Source organism: Phascolarctos cinereus, unplaced genomic scaffold (assembly GCF_003287225.1).
Source record: "Phascolarctos cinereus isolate Bilbo 61053 unplaced genomic scaffold, phaCin_HiC Scaffold_2;HRSCAF=192, whole genome shotgun sequence".
Classification (NCBI taxonomy): Eukaryota; Metazoa; Chordata; class Mammalia; order Diprotodontia; family Phascolarctidae; genus Phascolarctos; species Phascolarctos cinereus.
Genome location: NW_027555625.1, coordinates 188,573,327 through 188,591,558, shown reverse-complemented (window position 1 = coordinate 188,591,558; position 18,232 = coordinate 188,573,327).

Genomic DNA, 18,232 nt, shown 5'->3' with positions numbered 1-18,232 from the left:
TCAAGGTGGTTTCATCTTCTTAGACTAATGTCAGTTGAAACACAGATTCATGACCATTCAAAAGAAACTATAAAATATATTGCTTGCCATTAGTCTGGAAAATGGGCATTTTTCACCCATTCATTTTTTTTCTCTCCATAGATTATTAGGATGTTGTCTTTTTCGTGGTCATGAATTATATACTAAATTGAATTTTTTTGTGATTTTACTCTAAAACAAAACAAAGCAATAGCTTCAAGCTTTCTGTGAAACAGTGAGGTGGAGAAGTAGCTATAGATTTTTAAAATCCTCTAGTGGGGGAGGGTTGACCAGGAGCTCTACTTGATGAGGCTTATTGTTGGAAAGGCACTCAGATGTTTTCCTCAGTTTGTTTGTGGAATTTCAGATAGTGCACATGTGTGGTAGTGGAGGGTTGAGCTTCTTTTCTGGACTATACAGAGTGAAAAAAAGTGAAGTAGGGATGTCCTCATTTTGGTATTTGTCACTGACAATGTTTATTGTGTCTTTATAATTTCTTATTTGTTCTAATTCAATGATTCATCAGATTCCATAGTTTATTGTTGTTTGCCTATGTTTCTATTTGCACAGTGATAATGGAGTATCTAGATTCAAGTTGACATTACAGTTCCTCTGTTTCATAATGGTATAGGGATTTGAGCCATGGAGGATTTCATTAGCAGAAAATGGCTTCCACAGAGACAAACCCAAGTCCATGAGGGGCTCATGCTGGTTGACCCCTGGGTTGTGCAATAAACATTAATGATTGATTCTTCCAACATATGCTTTATCTTCTGGTATTGGAGCTGTGTTTATTCACCAAATACCAGATGACACTGTGGAACCATTTGTTCAGTGCTTAATAAAAATATCACCTAAAGAATGGAATTAGGCAAAAATGGACAAATAAGTCATTTAAAAGATTGAAGAAGTTAGGAAGTTTTACAACTCCCTTGGTATCTATGACTTTATAGTTTCCTCTGATGACAATCCTTTCATGTGATTTAGTTCTAAGAGTTAGCCCACATACTGAATTATCAAGTATACCAAGTTACCAAGTATGCAGTGTTGGAATATTTTGCTTATGTATATGACAGCACATCTCTCTTATATCAGAATATAAAATTCTGATTATCTCCCAGTTACTGTTGTAAGAATTCATTATTTGACAAAAATCATTGGGAAAATTGGAAAATAGTCTGACAGAAAGTAGACATAGACCAGCATCGCAGATCCTACATCAACATAAGATCAAAATGGGTACATGATTTGGACATCAAAAATGATACCATAAGCAAATTAGTAGACCATGGAAGTGGACAAAGGAAGAGTTTATGACTAAATAAGAGAAAGAGAGATTCATCGGAGGTAAAAAGGGTAACAGTGGTTACATAAAATTAAAAAAAAAACAGTTTTTGCACAGGCAAGACCCAGGTAACTTAAATAAGAAATGCAGGGAATTTGGGTGAAAGTCTTGGCAGCAAGTTTCTTTGATAAAGGCCTCATCTCTCAAATATATATGAAACCAAGCCAAGTTTATAAGCATAAGAGCCATTTTCTGACTGGTTAATAATCAAGAGATATGAACAGATACTTTTTAAAGGAAGAAATCAATGCTCTCAAAAGAGATATGAAAAAATGCTTTGAATCACTAAAATTAGAGAAATTCAAATTAAAACAACTCTGAAATATGACCTCAAACCCAACAAATTGGCTGACAAAGAAGTAAAATTACAAATGCTGGAGTGGACATGGGGACAAAAAGTACACTAATGCATTATTGGGGTAACTAGATGGTGCAGGGGGTAGAGCACTGGGCCTGGGGTTAGGAAAATCTGAGTTTAAATTTGTCCTCAGACACTTCTTAGTTGTGCTGTCTGGGGAAAGTCACTTAACTCTGCCTCAGTTTCTATATCTATAAAATGAGATGGAGAAGGAAATGACAAACTACTCCACTATCTTTGCCAAGACAACCCAAAATGGAGTCATGAAGAATTGGATATGACTAAAAGGATTAAACAACAAAAATTCTCAAAATGTTTCAGGGGGATCCAAGTTCGATTTCAAACCACTCTTTTTGCCCTACTCCATAACCCCAGTACTTTCTGATTACTACAATGGTATTTTTTTTTTATTTTGGTAATCAAAGTAACACAGATGTTACTGATTCTAACATAGTGTTCTTCACTATCATCAGTGCATATGCTTCCACCATGATGAACCTTGATGACTTCAAAGAAAAATTTTGTGAAGACATGGAGACCCTCATCATCAATGTACTGAAAGAGAACAAGCTTATGATTCTGGGTGTCTTTAATACAAGAGTAGACAGACTATCAAGCATGGCAGAGAGTCTTTGGGAGGAATGGAGTCAGAGACAGTAATAGGAGTGATCACTTACAACTGAAGACTTGTGCATCTCATGACCTTCTCACCAACACTGTCTTCCATTAACCTAAATGCTGTAAAACTTTATCGATGCACCCTTGTAGCAAACATTCACATTTAATAGACTTTGTCATTGTAAGGAGAAGAAACAGACAGGATGTGAACATGATGAAGGCAATGTGTGGCACAAAGTGCTGGACTGATCATAGACTTATCCTTTTCAAGCTAAATATTCATATTCATCAAAACAGTACCCCTTCTAAAAGCAAGACAACTATCAGATGACAATGTCAATAGATTAGAGCACTTCTCTGAACAGGAAGGGTTATTTGCTAACTTGGAGGGAAAACTGAGCCAACACACAGTTGGTGACAATGGAGAAGAATAGGAGTGGGCATCTTTCAGATATTGGTGTATAGCATTGCATTTACTTTTCTGGGCCAAAACACTTACAAACATTAAGACTGGTTTGATGAAAATAATGGGGAAATTCAGAAGCTGCTAAACGGAAGAAAAAATAAGAACTCTCCAGGGTTTGCCAGCAGGATATTCATCCATCTCTAAGAAGACAGCATTTAACTCCATCAAAAGTAAAGTGCAAGCTAAACTTAGAGAGATGTAGGACTCTTGGCTCAGTTAGAAGACAGATGAAATTCAGGTTTTTTTTTAAAAAAATAATTAATTAATTGGTTTTTAGTTTTCAACATTCACTTCCATAAGATTTTGAGTTTTAAATTTTGTTCCCTTCCTTCTGTTCCCCTCTCCCAAGATGGCATGCAATCTGATATATGCTCTACTTATACATTCATATTAAGCATATTTTCCTATTAGTCATGATATAAAGAAGAATAATAACTGATGGAAGAAACCACAAGAATGAAGCAATAAAACAAAACAATAAAAGAAAAGGAAAGCAAATAGTATTCTTCCTTTTGCATTCAAACTCCATAGTTCTTTCCCTGGATGTGGATAGCATTTCAGTGAGTCTTTGGGAGTTATCTTAGATCCTTGCATCGCTGAGAAAAGCCAAGTCTGTCAAAGTCAGTTATCACACAATGTGACTGTTAACGTGTATAATTTTCTCCTGGTTCTGTTCATTTCACTCAGCATCAGTTCATATAAATCTTTCATATATAACATGGTTCAGCCATTCCTCAATTGATGGACATCCCTTCAATTTCCAATTCTTTGTCACCACAGAAAGAGCCGCTATAAATATTTTTGTACATGTGGGTTGAAATTCAGTTTTACACTGATAGTAACAATCCAAAGCATGTTCATGTTGCCCCAAAGGCTATTTATGGCCAAAGACCTATGGAGTATCTGAATTACTCAGTGCTGGTGCAGCCACATTGATTAGTAATAAGGACATTATCCTGGAAAGATAGGCTGAATACTTTCATAGTGTTCTCAACAGACCATCATTAATTGATATTGAAGCCATTGACCTTATACCTTAGGTTGAAGTCAATCCCTCTCTAACCAAGTTTCCAGCTGAAGAAGATGGGCCCCTCTCATGTAGTCCTTTGGTTCTGATTGTATTTCAGCTAAGATTTACAAGGTGGGTGTCCCCTGCTCATGCAAAAGCTGACTGAAATTTTATGGGTTTTATGGCCAAAGCAAGTTATCTCCCAGGAATTCAAGGATGCCACCATTATAGATCTGTATAAAAGTAAAATAAACAGATTGCCCTGTGACAATCATGGGGCGGGGGGGTGTTTCTGTCTTATTTATTGCTGGAAACATCCTTACAAGAGTTCTCTTTAATAGGCTGATCCTTCTCCTAGAAGATGATCATCTACCTGAGAGTCAAGGTGGCTTCAGAAAGGGCCAAGGAATGGTTGGTATGGTGTTTGCTGCCAAACATTTCTAAGACAAATGCCAGGAGCATAACAGAGGTGTGTACACAGTGTTCATCTATTTGACAAAAGCCTTTGATACTGTTGATCATGAGGGCTTGCAGAAAATTATGTTAAAATTTGGGTGCTTGGAGAAGTTCATTATTATTGTACACCAGTTCTATGATGGCATCCATCATATGATGGATAATGGAAAATAATCTTTTGCTTTCCTGGTCACCAATGGAGTGAAGCAAGGTTGTGTGCTTGCCCCCATGATTTTTATCATGATATTTTTAGCAATGTTGTCAGTTGCCTTCAATGAGGATAAAAACAGCATCAAGATCAACTATTGTACTGATGGTAAATTATTTCACTTGAAAAGGCTATAAGCCAAGACTAAAGTGGAGGGGAAGTTGGTGCATGATTTTTGTTCACAGATGATTGTGCCTGAAGCTGAAATACAATGAATTATGGGTTGATTCTCTGCTACTTATGTTAACTTTGGCCTAACAATTAACACCAAAAAAACATAGGTTCTCCCCCAGTGAGTACCACACCATCTACACATGGAACCATCAGTTACAGCAAATGGAGAAATTCTGAATGCTGCTGATAAGTTCACTTATCTTGGCAGTATATTTCCTAGTGATGTATGTACAGATCATGAAGTTAATGTGCACATTGCCAGAGCTAGCTCAGTGTTTGAGAATCTCCAAAGGAAAATGTGGGAGATAAGAGGTATTAGAATGCCTACCAAACTAAAGTTCTAAAGCCATTGTCCTGCGTTCTTTGCAGTATAATTGTGAAACCTGGACAGTCTACCAGTACCATGCCAAGAAACTGCATTGCTTCCATTTGAATTATCTTAGGAAGATTCTGAGGATCACTTGCAAGATAAAGTACCAGACACTGAGGTCCTTTCTCAAGCTAAATTACCAAGCATTCAAACTCTACTGCAAAGAGTCCAATTCCATTGGGTTTGCCACACTGCTCAAATGCCAAATGTATATATGTTTAAAAGACTATTTTTATGGAGAACTCACATGAGGCAAGTGCTCACTTGGAGTTTAGAAGAAACAATACAAGCACACTCTTAAAGTCTCTTGACTGTGTGACATGGGAGACTCTAACAAAGACCACTGAGAATAGTGTGCTCATGTTAAAGAAGGTGCTGTGCTTTATGAGTGAAGCAGAATAGCAGTAGCTCAAAAGAAACAGGTGATGAATAAAATTAGAGACATCTCACTCCAAATATTCACATGGGCTATTTGTGTCTGACATGTGATAGAGTCTTCTGAGCTGTTATTGGTCTGATCAACCACAATCAGGCACACTGTACCTTGTCTCTGACATAATGATATCATTTTGGTCCTCTTGAAGAATGAAAGACAAGAACCACCACCACTATGTTAAGTTTTAAACCTCAGCTTCATTATCTCTTTTATTTAAAACATTTTCTGGTACTTTGTATTCTTCACCTTTTATCCTGTAAGGAAAGATGTATAAGCATAATAATTATCCTTATGAGGAAACTGAGGTGCAGATAGAGGACCTGACTTTTTACTGTTCACATAGCTAGCGAGTGGAAGTGTTGGCACATAAAATTAAAATTAGGTCTTCTAGTTTCAAATTCAAGATCTTTTTATTCTCCTTTCTCTTTTTATCTGTTTTCATCTTAAGGAAAACAAGAGAACTGAGCTTTATTTTCCCTCTTCTCTAACAGTTTGTTAGTTTCTGTGGACAGTAAAGGAGAAAAATGGATAATAGAAGCATAAAAAATGTGAAGTAAACATGCCATGGAAGATGAAAATGGATATGATGCCACAGGTTTCAAGTGAAGTGCCATTTTCTTGGTACTTAGCAGGTATTTGTTACTGGAAATACATCGACTTTCTGTCATAGATTCATCTGTCTTGTTTGCATCCTACAACACATTGAATTTTAAATGATGGTACGTGAAAGGAAAGCAATGTCAGGAGCAGAGCAATATAAAGACTTATTAAGGAAAAGGTAAGAGAAAATGGAGACTTGTTTGCTATTGGCAACCTGCCCCTCATATGTGTGAGGCAGAGAGATGAAATTGGAAGGGAATATCTTAGAAAAATGAAGATCTGCTAAAGGAGTCATCTTCTCCAACTTGCTTGAAAAACTTAAGTTGCAATTTGGAAAGACTTTGTTATGGAGCTTTTGTCACAAAGAGAAACACCTTAGGCATTTGTCTTTTTTAGCTTCCTGTTGGAAGTAGTTAAGGAAAATGAAACTGGGAGGTAGGTGCCATTTTTAATCCCCATTTTACAGATGAGGAAATTTAAGCAAAGAGAGGTTAAGAGATTTACCTAAGGTCACACAACTAGTTAGTGCCTGAGGTAGGATTTGAACTCACATCTTCCTAATTCCTAGACCAGTACTCTATGAACTATGCTACTTATGATTCCAAATGAAATGTAGCAGGTGCTAAATGAAAGGAAATACTTTCCCTAAATGCAATGAGGGCTGAGCTATATGACTTGATTTAATAATCTACAATAACCCTAGACCAAGATAGGAATAAGGTACATTATTTATAAAGTGGGTAGAGCCAATAGCCAAGTCACAATAGCTGCCTGAAAACCCGAGAAAGACCTGGGGGCTGTGACTGATTTCCTAGAATGGCTTTTGGTTTTGAGTGGTACACATTACAGTGGTAAAAGGATAGTAAAAGAGCCATTCAGACTGATCACAGAACCCCTTCCTTATTATGTATTGTAGCTCTTTTTAATAAAGTTCTTCATCTTCCCTGACAAACTATGTATTTCAGAAAAAAAATTATGCACTTAGAAAAAAAAATCCTTTTTCTAGTTCATCTTGAAATGTGTCCCTTCTAGCTCTTCTTAGGATGTTAAACACTGAAGAGTCACAAAAGGAATAGATATAGATATATATACCTAGATATACCAATATATATCAATCTATATCTATATATGCATATCTATATATAGATATAGATATATCTTTCAGGGTTATTTACTGGAGATGACACTATACTATCGCAGAGATGGAAGAGATGCAGGTGATACTTTCTCCATCTTCCCTGATGTCTGTTCTTTATTTCCTTGACTACTATAATATTGAAATTGGCCAGTTCTCTCCTGACTGATATGTTTTTCTTAAAAAGAAAAAAAAGCTGTGTAAGCTTAACAATCACCAAACACATACATTTAAATATGCAAAGAATAAAAAAAGTATCATATAAAATTAAAATTCTGTTTTGTAAAGTTTTTTTAAGGAAATATACATAATTTAACAACACCAACAAAAATATCCTTTTTTATTTATACCTCTGTTTTTTATTTTAAAAAGAAATATCATTTTCTCTGTCAACCTTCCCTAAGAAAAATTATGAAATTCAGATTTGTGTACTTCCTGAAAAAAATACAGCAACAATCCCATTTTAAAAATTCCAATTGTCACTGCCCCATATTCCTTTGTATTCCTATGACTGCTAGTTCTAGGATTATTTAAAATAACCTACAGAATCACAGAATTTCAGAGATGAAAAGTATGTTAGAGGCTCTCTAGCCCAATCCACTAGAATACTTCAAGTGATAATGAAATCATAACCTACAAAAGCAATCCTTAATATTTTGGGATAATTCAATTTGTTGAGTTGAGATCTATTCCCAAATTGGCTTATTTCAAGTGGTCTTAGTCTAAATTTGGAATTTGAGAACAATCAGTTCAATTCCTTCATTTTCATTTCATTCACCAAACATTTCTTAAATTTTTATTAAGTACAATACATTATGTGAGCCCCTGGGGATACAAAGACAAAAGCTTAACAGTACAAGCTTGCATGAAGTTTATATTCTATTCAGGTGGAGTGGGGTAAGCAGTTAAGCAGATAACTAATTATAAGATAATTGTAGGAGGCACAAAGCTAAAATCTTCAAAGATCAAGAAAGGCTTTGCCTAGAAGATGATCCTCAAAGGAGTCTAGGGATTTGAGGAGGTGGAGATGGGAAGATGGTAGGAACTATGCAAGAGCAGGGAGAAGGGAGATGGAATGTTTAGCCTGAGGAAAAATTTGGCTCAAATCTGGAGCATGTGAAGGTAATATAAATATGGAAATATTAGATCATACATAAAGAGCTTGCAGGGACTTTAAAGAATGTCAAGGATATTTCCTTTACTTTATAATAGTGGGAAACTGAGGCACAAAGAAAGTAAGTCATTTTGCCATGGTTCAACAATTAGCAAGTATATTCATTATGATTCAAAATTATGTCTTCATGACTCTAAAGTCCAGTGCTCTATCCACCATGCTAAGCTACCTCTCATGTTGACTAAATTGATGGAAGGTTTTAAATGGCAGGCTATCTTCATCCCAGAAACAATTGGATTCTACTCAAGGTTTCTATGTAGGTAAATGATATCATAAGACCTGTATTTTAAGAATTCTAACTTGGCAGCTGGGTGGAAAATGAACATTAGAGTTGAAATTTTGGAAATAAGACACAGATTTGAAAGTGGTGCCTATGTAAGAAGAAAGAAGGATGGGAGATATCATGGATATAGAATCAACAAAGCTTGAATACTACTTGACAATAGAGAACCATGTGGGCAAAAATGAGTAAAGGATGACTAAAAGATCATCTATTATATCTGCTGTGATCTACTGCAGCTACAATCCTGAATGGCTGGAATAATATTTGTACCCTCAACAGAAATAGGAAATTTTGGAAGAGAAGGTGGTTTATGAGAGAAGAGTATGAGCATATTGAGTTTGAGATACTCGTGAGTTATTTAAATTGACCCAGCATCAAGAGATAGAACAAGAAGTTTCATTTAAAGTTACTGAAGAGAACATTAAATATTTGGGAATCTACCTTCCAAGACAAACCCAGGAAATATATGAACACTATCATGAAACACTTTTCACACAAACAAAGGCAGATCTAAATAATTATAAAAATATCAGTTGCTTATGGGTAGGTTGAGCTAATATAATAAAAATTACAATTTTACCTAAATTAATTTACTTATTCAGTGCCATACCAATCAAAATACCAATAATATTTTATAGATCTAGAAAAAAAATAATAACAAAATTCATCTGGAAGAACAAAAGGTCTAGAATATCAAGGGAATTAAGGAAAAGAAATGAAAGGGAAGGTAGTTTAGCCATACCAGATCTAAAACTGTATTATAAAGCAGCAATCATCAAAACTACTTAGTAGCGGCTAAGAAATAGAGTGGTAGATCAGTGAAATAGGTTAGGCACACAAGACACAGTAATCAATGATTATAGTAATCTACTGTTATACAAACCCAAAGACTCCAGCTTCTGGATAAGAACTTACACTTTAATAAAAACTTCTGGGAAAACTGGAAAACAGTATGGTGGAAACTAGGCATTAACCAATGTCTCACTCCGTATACCAAGATAAGGTCAAAATGAGTACATGATTTATACATAAAGGGTGATATCATAAGCAAATTAGGAGAGAAAGGGATAGTTTGCCTGTCAGATCTATGGAGAATAGAAAAAAATTATGACCAAAGAAGAGATAGAGCACATTATGAAATACATAATGGACAATTTTGATCATATTACATTTAAAAGTTTTTTGCACAAAAAAACAATGCAATCAAAATTAGAAGGGAAGCTGAAGAATGGGAAACAATTGTTATAGCCAGTATCTCTGATGAAGGCCTCATTTCTAAAATATATAGAGAACTGAGTCAAATTTGTAAAAATACAAGTCATTCCCCAATTGATAAATGATCAAATGATATGAACAGGCAGTTTTCAGGTAAAGAAATTAAAGCTATCTATAGTCACATAAAAAAATGCTCTAAATCATTATTGATTAGAGAAATGCAAATTAAAATGACTCTGAGGTACCACATCATACCTATCAGTTTGTCTAACATGACAAAACAAGAAAATGTTAAATGTTGGAAAAGATGTGGGAAAATTGGAGGACTAATGCATTGTTGGTGAAGTTGCATAAAATTTTGGAGAGCAATTTGGAACTATGCTCATAGAGCTACAAAATTGTGCATACCCTTTGACTTAGCAATACCACTAATAGGTCTATATTCTAAAGAGATCATAAGAAAGGGAAAAAGACCCACACATACAAATATATTTACAGCAGCTCTTTTTGTGGTGGCTGAATATTGGATATTGAGGGGATATCCATCAATTGGGGAATGGCTGAATAAATTGTGGTATATGAATGTAATGGAATACTATTGTTCTATGAGAAATGATGAGCAGGCAGATTTCAGAAAAACCTGGAAAAACTTACATGAACTGATGCTGAGTGAAGTGAGCAGAACCAGGAGAACACTATACACTAACAGCAACTTTGTGTGTGGATCAAATTTGATAGACTTAGTTTTCTCAGCAATACAATGATCTGAGATAATTCCAAAAGATTCATGATGGAAAATGCTATCCACATTCAGAGAAAAGTACTATGGAGTCCAAATGAAGATTGAAACATACTATTTTTCTTTTTTTTTTTTTGTATGTTTTCTCTTCCTTATGCTTTTTCTTTTTGTGTTCTGATTTTTCTGTCACAATATGACTAATTTGGAAATATATTTAATATGATTGTAAATGTATGAGGTATATCACATTGCATGCTATCTTGGGGTGGGGAGAGGAGAAGGAAATAAAAAATAATTGTAACTAAAAATATTATAAAAGTGAATATTGAAAACTAAAAGTAAATTTTAAAAAGAAACAGAAAAAAAGATATTTAAATTGAAATGTTCAGAAGCAATTAGTGAAACATAAAGACATTTAAGAGTGAAATTGGTGGTGGATCTATTAATCGGGTTTTCACAAGTGTAAAGATATTTGTACATATAGGAACTTAGGAGAGGAAGAGAGAGAGAGAAAAAGAGAGAGAGAGAGAGAGAGAGAGAGAGAGAGAGAGAGAGAGAGAGAGAGAGAGAGAGAATAAAATAGTTAACATTTATATAGTGCAAAATGCATATATATAATATATGTAATATATGTATATTAGATATATATTATACACACATGTGCACGCACATGCGCACACTATTTTTTTTCTTGTTTGATTCTTACAATGACTCTTTAGGTTGATATGCTATTGTTACTCCATTTTATAGATAAAGAAGAGGCAATAAGTCAGGTTGATTTTAAGATCTGTCTTTGAATCACACCTCAGAAACTAGCCTCTGATAATGGAAAAATAACAATCTCTATGAGCCTCAGTTTCCTTATCTATATAATGTGGGTGATAACAATATAACTTGTATGCCAGTAAGTGTTCTGGATACTAATGAAATAAAGATGAAAAAAATAATACCTGCCCTCAAGGATATTATATTCTTCCATTACATGTGTGAAATACAAATATATGCAAAGTTGAGAAAAAGGTAATTTTTCAATATAAATATTTGAATCTCAAGGTTTTAGCCAAGACCTCATATAAGGATTGAGTTTTAATATGAAATTTGAAAGAAGCTAAAGATCCTTAGAGGCTGATCGGAGCATGATCTCACATCAGGAATGGGGACAGATTGTGAAAAGACATGGGATAGGAGATGCAATGATTTGCAATGTACAATGAATAGACTACTTAGCCTGTACTGTAGCATGAGGGAAGGGTAGCCATATACGAAAAGGCTGAAAAGTGGGCTGGTGCTATATTGTTAGGGGCTTAATAGGCCAAATAAAGGAGTTTTTATCTGACATTAGAAGTAGCCACTGGAACTACTGGATCAGGGAATGACATGAACAGAACTCTTGTTAGGCTGTGGAGAAGTAGAATGAGGAGACATTGAAGATGAAAAAAAGGTATCATTAAAGGAAAAATTTTCTTCAGGAGATGGGAGATCAGTGGCAAAAAGACTGGAAGTAGGAGGGCTACCTTGGCAAAGAAAAGGGGCAGCTCTTCCTCATATACTGCAACAAGGCAGGAGAGAGAATGAAGGATGGGATAGAGATGATTCAAGGTGTGGAGCAGGGAAGAAAATGAGTCTTATGACAGATGGCTTCTACTTTTCCTGTATAGTAGAAAAGAAAGCCCCTTGCTTAGAGAGTAACTATTTGAATATTTGATGAAGAAATGGTTGCTATACAATTGCTCATTTAAAAAAAACGGTCTCAGGACTTTAGTATACTGCAAGCTTCAGATGAGTCAACAGTGTGATATGGCAGCTAAGTCACATGTAGGCTGTCTTAAGGGGCTTAGTGTTTAGGACTAAGATGTGATAACACAGCTGCATTCTTCTAGTTGGCCCACATCTGAAGTGGTGTGTTCAATTATGAACTTACTATTAAGAAAAATATTGATAAGTTGGAAAACATCGTTTCTGCTCACAAGAAAATTTTGAGTCAATAGATTCTTTGCCTCCAATTTTTCACAACTTACTCATTTCTCAGTCCCATGCAAACTAGCTTGTATTCCTACCACTCTGTTTAAAGTATTTTTTTCCAAGCCATTAATTATCAAATCTCTTTTTTTAAACTTTCTGCTGAATTTTTTTTATTATCACTAGTTTTCAGGGAAGGAAGAGATCTTCCTTCTTGATAATCTCTTCTCTCTTGATCTCTGTTAACTCTACTCTGTTTCTCCTCAATGTTTAATTTTCATTTTCTTCACTTTTCTTCCACTTCTTCCTTAACTTTAGACATGTACAAAGGCTTTCTTTCTTTAAGGCCTCTCCTCACCTATCATTTCACCTCTTGCAGTCTCACTCCTTTGATGATGCTTCTTTTTTTTAAAGTAGATGCCTGCTAAATCTATATTTTCAGACCTATCTCCTGAGTTCTATTCTGTTTCATTTTCAACTGCTTGGTAGACAAATGCATTTAGATTTCCTGCTGACATTTCAAACCCAATCTTCCCCAAACTAAACTTATACTATTCCTCTATAAATGGGTTTCCCCCTAATTTTCTTAGCTGTACTTTTAACACCATCATTACCCAGAAATTCAGGCTTAAAATCTGTCTTCTCTGATTTTTGTCTCTGACCCAACTCCCAAATCCAATGAGCTCTCAACTCCATTCAGTTCTATCTAAATGTATTTCTTTTCCTTTCCTCTCATTTGTTTTTCTTTCCTTTCTTCTCCTCCCCTCTCCTCTCTTCTTTTCTCCTCTCCTCTTCTATTCCCTTTCTCATGAAGGCAATAATTAGAGGATCTATCCATGAACCTAATTCCACTGCTGACTGTCATAGAAATTTTCACCTGCTCCATTTCTAACCTAAACACTTGATTCCTCATTAGGTAACCTTGAGGACCCCTGTTTTTGGAAACTCATAATATTGATGCTGGACTTAATGAGGACACTTCATCAACCTTAGCCTTACCAAATCTCAGAGTTTCTTATCTCAAATGATCCACCGGTATTAACCTCACAGGTACAATAGCAAGTACTATTGGCATGAGCAAGCCCTGGCTCTTCTCCTTTCTATTTGCATGAACAAACCTGGATCAGACCTTTGCCATCTCTCCCTTGGGCTATTATGAAAGCCTTCTGCCTGGTTACCCTCAAAACTCTGAGTACCATTTTATCCACAAAATTTTCCCTGATGCTTCCATCAAAATATGTTCAAATTTATTTCCCCAGAATTATAATTATTTGTATACTGATACTAGCCCCCTGATAATGTCTTTTGGGTAGAAATTGTTATTACGTTTCCTTTTTTTTTATCTTGGTATTCTCAGTTCTTAGTATTGTGCTCTTTACAAAGCAGGTGTTTAATAAATGCGTTTTGAATTAAGGTGAATTGGATGTCTCTTCAAGTCTTCTCTTCCCTAAATTAAAAATTCTCAGACCTCTAAAATCATATTCATGAGAGGACATCCATCAATTGTGGAATGTCTGAACAAGTTGTGGTATATAATTGTTAATACTATTGTGCTATAAGAAATGAGGAGCAGGATGATTTTAGAAAAAACCTGGAAAACCTTACGTGGACTGATTCAAATTGAAGTGATCAGAAGAAGAAGAACATACTAACAGTAATATTGAACAATGATCAACTGTGAATGACTTAGCTATTCTTAGCAATGCAATGATACAAGAAAATTCCAAAGGATTCATGTTGACAAATGCTATATACCTCTAGAAAAAGAACTGATAGATTCTGAATGTAGATCAAATTATACTATTTTTTACTTTTTTTATTTTTGTGTGATTTTTTTGGTCTGTTTTCTTTCACAATATGACTAAAATGGAAATTTGTTTTGCATGACTGCACATGCATAACCTACATCAAATTGCTTACCATTTCTTGGTTTGGGGAGGAGAGGGAGGGACTAAGGAAGGAAGAGAATTTGGAAAAAAATTTAAAAAAAATTATAATTGTGTTACTTGTAATTGGAAAAATAAACTATTGTTAAAATGAATTCCATTAAAAATGAAATAAAATATTCATATTGCATGGTTTTGAATTCCTTCAGCACTCTTCTATCAAGCAAATTAAAATAAGTGCAAAAGTTTAAAGGAACTTCTTAGAACATTGAACTAAAAATGTAATTAGACATAGGTTCCCAGTCCCCCAAAAAGTAAACTTCAAATCCACTATGACAAGGGCATCTCACTCTTAAAAACAGACTCACTACTTAAGCTTTCAATGCTTAATTATATTACCAACACAGACATCATATTTCAAAAGAAATATTTCTAGGCTTATCAATTTGCTCCTGCCTTCTGGTTTTGGTACAAGACAGAAACATGCTAGTAAGTCTGTAAAATTGGCATACATTCATTAATTAATTTAATCAGAAGGAAAGTGATTTTTCATTGCAAACATCACTCAAGAACATCGCATAATTTTGTTAGTCTCAATTTGCATAATTAAATCTTAGCTACAAGATTCCAACTCAAACATCATAAAAATTAGAATTATCCATTATGTTTCTGATGTTTTGTTGATAGGTTTTTAGGAGCCAGTAATGATAATGTAAAGAAAAGAAAAGTCATTCTTTTTCATGATTTAAGCAAATTAGAGGATGAATGTTTCCTGTATGCTGTTTAGTAGATTGGGTCTACAAGTGATTTAAAAACATTTAGAATAGGAGGCAGCTAGGTGGTGCAGTGGATAGAGCACTGGCCCTGGAGTCTGAGTTCAAATCCAGCCTCAGACACATAATACTAGCTGTTTGACTCTGGGCAAGTCACTTACCCCAATTGCCTCACCAAAAACAAAACAAACAAACAAACAAACAAAACAACAAATGAAAAAACCCCACCACATTTGGAATATGGAAAGAAAGTAGTAAAATAAAATAGTTTAGTGTTCATTGAGATACTGATATTTTTATAATAGTCAAAATATTATTCTTAGTTCATTGCTGTCTTATTTATAGGAATATCATCTCCTCTTCATGATAATATGTGTCTTTAACTTTGAGGATTAGTTGTTTTTTTCTTTTTTTTTTTTTTAAAGGCAATTGGGGTTAAATGACTTGCCCAGAGTCACATAGCTAGTGTCAAGTAGTTGGTCTGAGGCCAGATTTGACTTCAGGGCCAGTGTTTTATAGCTGCCCCAGGATTAGTCCTAAAGATTTTATTTTCATTATATATGAGTACTAGTTTGTTATCATTCAGTTCAAGTTGCCACAGCATAGGAAACACATTGGAAAGATTCCAGCAGAGGACAGACAGGATGGTGAAAATCCTTGAGTACATTCAATAGAATGATCATCAAACATAAGAATTTTAGAGTTAGAAGAGACCTCAATAGTCATCTAGTTCTACCCATAACTAAAAAAAGAATCTTCCTTACCATATATTTGAAAAGTTATCGCCAAAACTTTGTCTTCTGTTTTTACATCATCATAATTATCACCAGTATGCCTCCCAATCATCTTCCCAAGGAACCATCCTATATTACAAATAATAATAAGAGGGAGACTTATCAAACTGTTTCTGTGACACATATATGGTACTGATACCTAAACTGGTATAGGGAACTTATCAAAAGTTATAAAATTAAGAGCCATTATCTAATTAATAAATGATCAAAGGACATGAACAAGCCATTTTCAAAACAAGAAATCAAAAGTATCAAAAGTCATATGAAAAAATGCTCTAAAACACTAATAACTAGAGAAAATGAAATTAAAATGACTCTGAGGTACCATCTCATATCCATCAGATTAGCTAACATGACAGAAAAGAAAAATAACAGATACTGAAGGGGATGTGGGAAAAATGCATCATTGGTAGAGTTGTGAATTGGATTCAACCATTATGGAGAAAAAAATAAGAGCTAGAAAACTGTACTTACCCAATAATTAAGAAATATTAATAGTATGTCTGAATCCCAAAAAGATCAAAAAAGAGGGGAAATGATCTATATATCCAAAACTATTTATAGCAACTCTTCTTGTGGTGGCAAAGAATTGAAAATTGAGGGGATGTCCAGCAATTGGGGAATTGCTGAACAAGTTGTGATATATGGTTGGGACAGAATACTATTACATCATAAAAAATGGTGAGGAGGATGGTTTCAGAAAAAAACCTGAGAAGACTCATATGAACTGATGCAAAGTGACGTGAGCAGATTGAGGAGAACACTGTATACAGTAACATAATTTTTGTAATGAAGATTTACCTTAAAAGATTAAATTACTCTGATTTATACAATGATTGAAGAAGACCTTTTCAAAGAACACACGATGAAAAATAGTATCCACTTCTAGAGAAAGTAGTGTTGAACTCCGAATGCATATTGCAGTAAAAATATTTTTTACTTTATTTTTCTTGCTTTAATTTTTTTGAACCATAGCTAATATAGAAATATGCTTTGTATCACTTAACATGTACAATGAGTATCATATTGCTTGCTTTTTCAGGGGGTTAAGGAGGCACTCAAGGAAAAGAATTTGGAATTCAAAATAAAAAAAAATACATGTTTTATAAATCTCAAAAACTATTAGTCAGGTTTAAATTTTTCCCTCCATTTATCTCTAATTTTGTGTTTTATCAAGATATAATTCTTTCATTCTTCCACTGCAAACACAGTATGATATCTCTTTAATTACTTTAGCTCAATTTTTTTTCAAAGTCTGGCTTATTTTCATTGGCTCTCTTACCTCCAATCTCTTCTTCCATTTGTTACTCCTATCCCTTTAAAGTTTTGCTTATTAGTACCTTTTTTTCTTGCTTGCTTGCATCTGATTATTTAATTATTCTCTTTGCTACTCACAGTCAAGTAGATTCTTACTTCCTCTCCACCTCTTCACATGGTTCTGTTTGTTAGGTTTATTTTTAATTCCATTTTTTGCACCCCTTTCCAAAGATGATTTCTCTCACTCATTCTCTTTCTACCTTCTTTTTCTGTCTATGCTAGGCTCTCTTTCTCTGGTTTGTGACCCTTCTCCTCATTAATTCCCTCCCTTTCTCTGCATTCCTCATTGAGTCAAAACTTCTGAGGCGCCCATTCTAGGCTCTCCCTTTCTAGACAGTTTCTAGGCAGTTTCACTGCCTTGTAGATTTTGACACACAGTTCCCCCCTTTTACATTGTGCATGGCTCCCAGAAAAAAAATCAATTACTACATGTGACAGAGAGAAAACTGTCCCACAGGAGCCCTCCCACCCCTTGCCATGTGCCATGACTCTGATATGAAAATTATGCGACTCTGACTTACATCTTCTCTTGTCAACTTCCTTCCCCATTAGCTTCAAAATATCCTGCTGCTCCATCCGGTGGATAGCATTTCCCTGAAGAGTTCTAACTCCTCTTTTCTCAAGGCAAGACAAGTGGTCTTTTTGAGTACCAAATCCCCCAGAAAATACCCAGCAATTTCCCCCTATATTTCTTCACAAAATATAATTTTTCACCTATAGAAACATTCATCAGCATCAGTAGATTCCCCACCTATGATAAAAAACAAATTCTCTGTCTTTCCTCCACTTTTTTTTTTGCTTTTTTTCTTTTTTTTTTTTGGCGAGGCAGTCGGGGTTAAGTAACTTACCCAGGGTCACACAACTAGTAAGTGTCAAGTGTCTAAGGCTAGATTTGAACT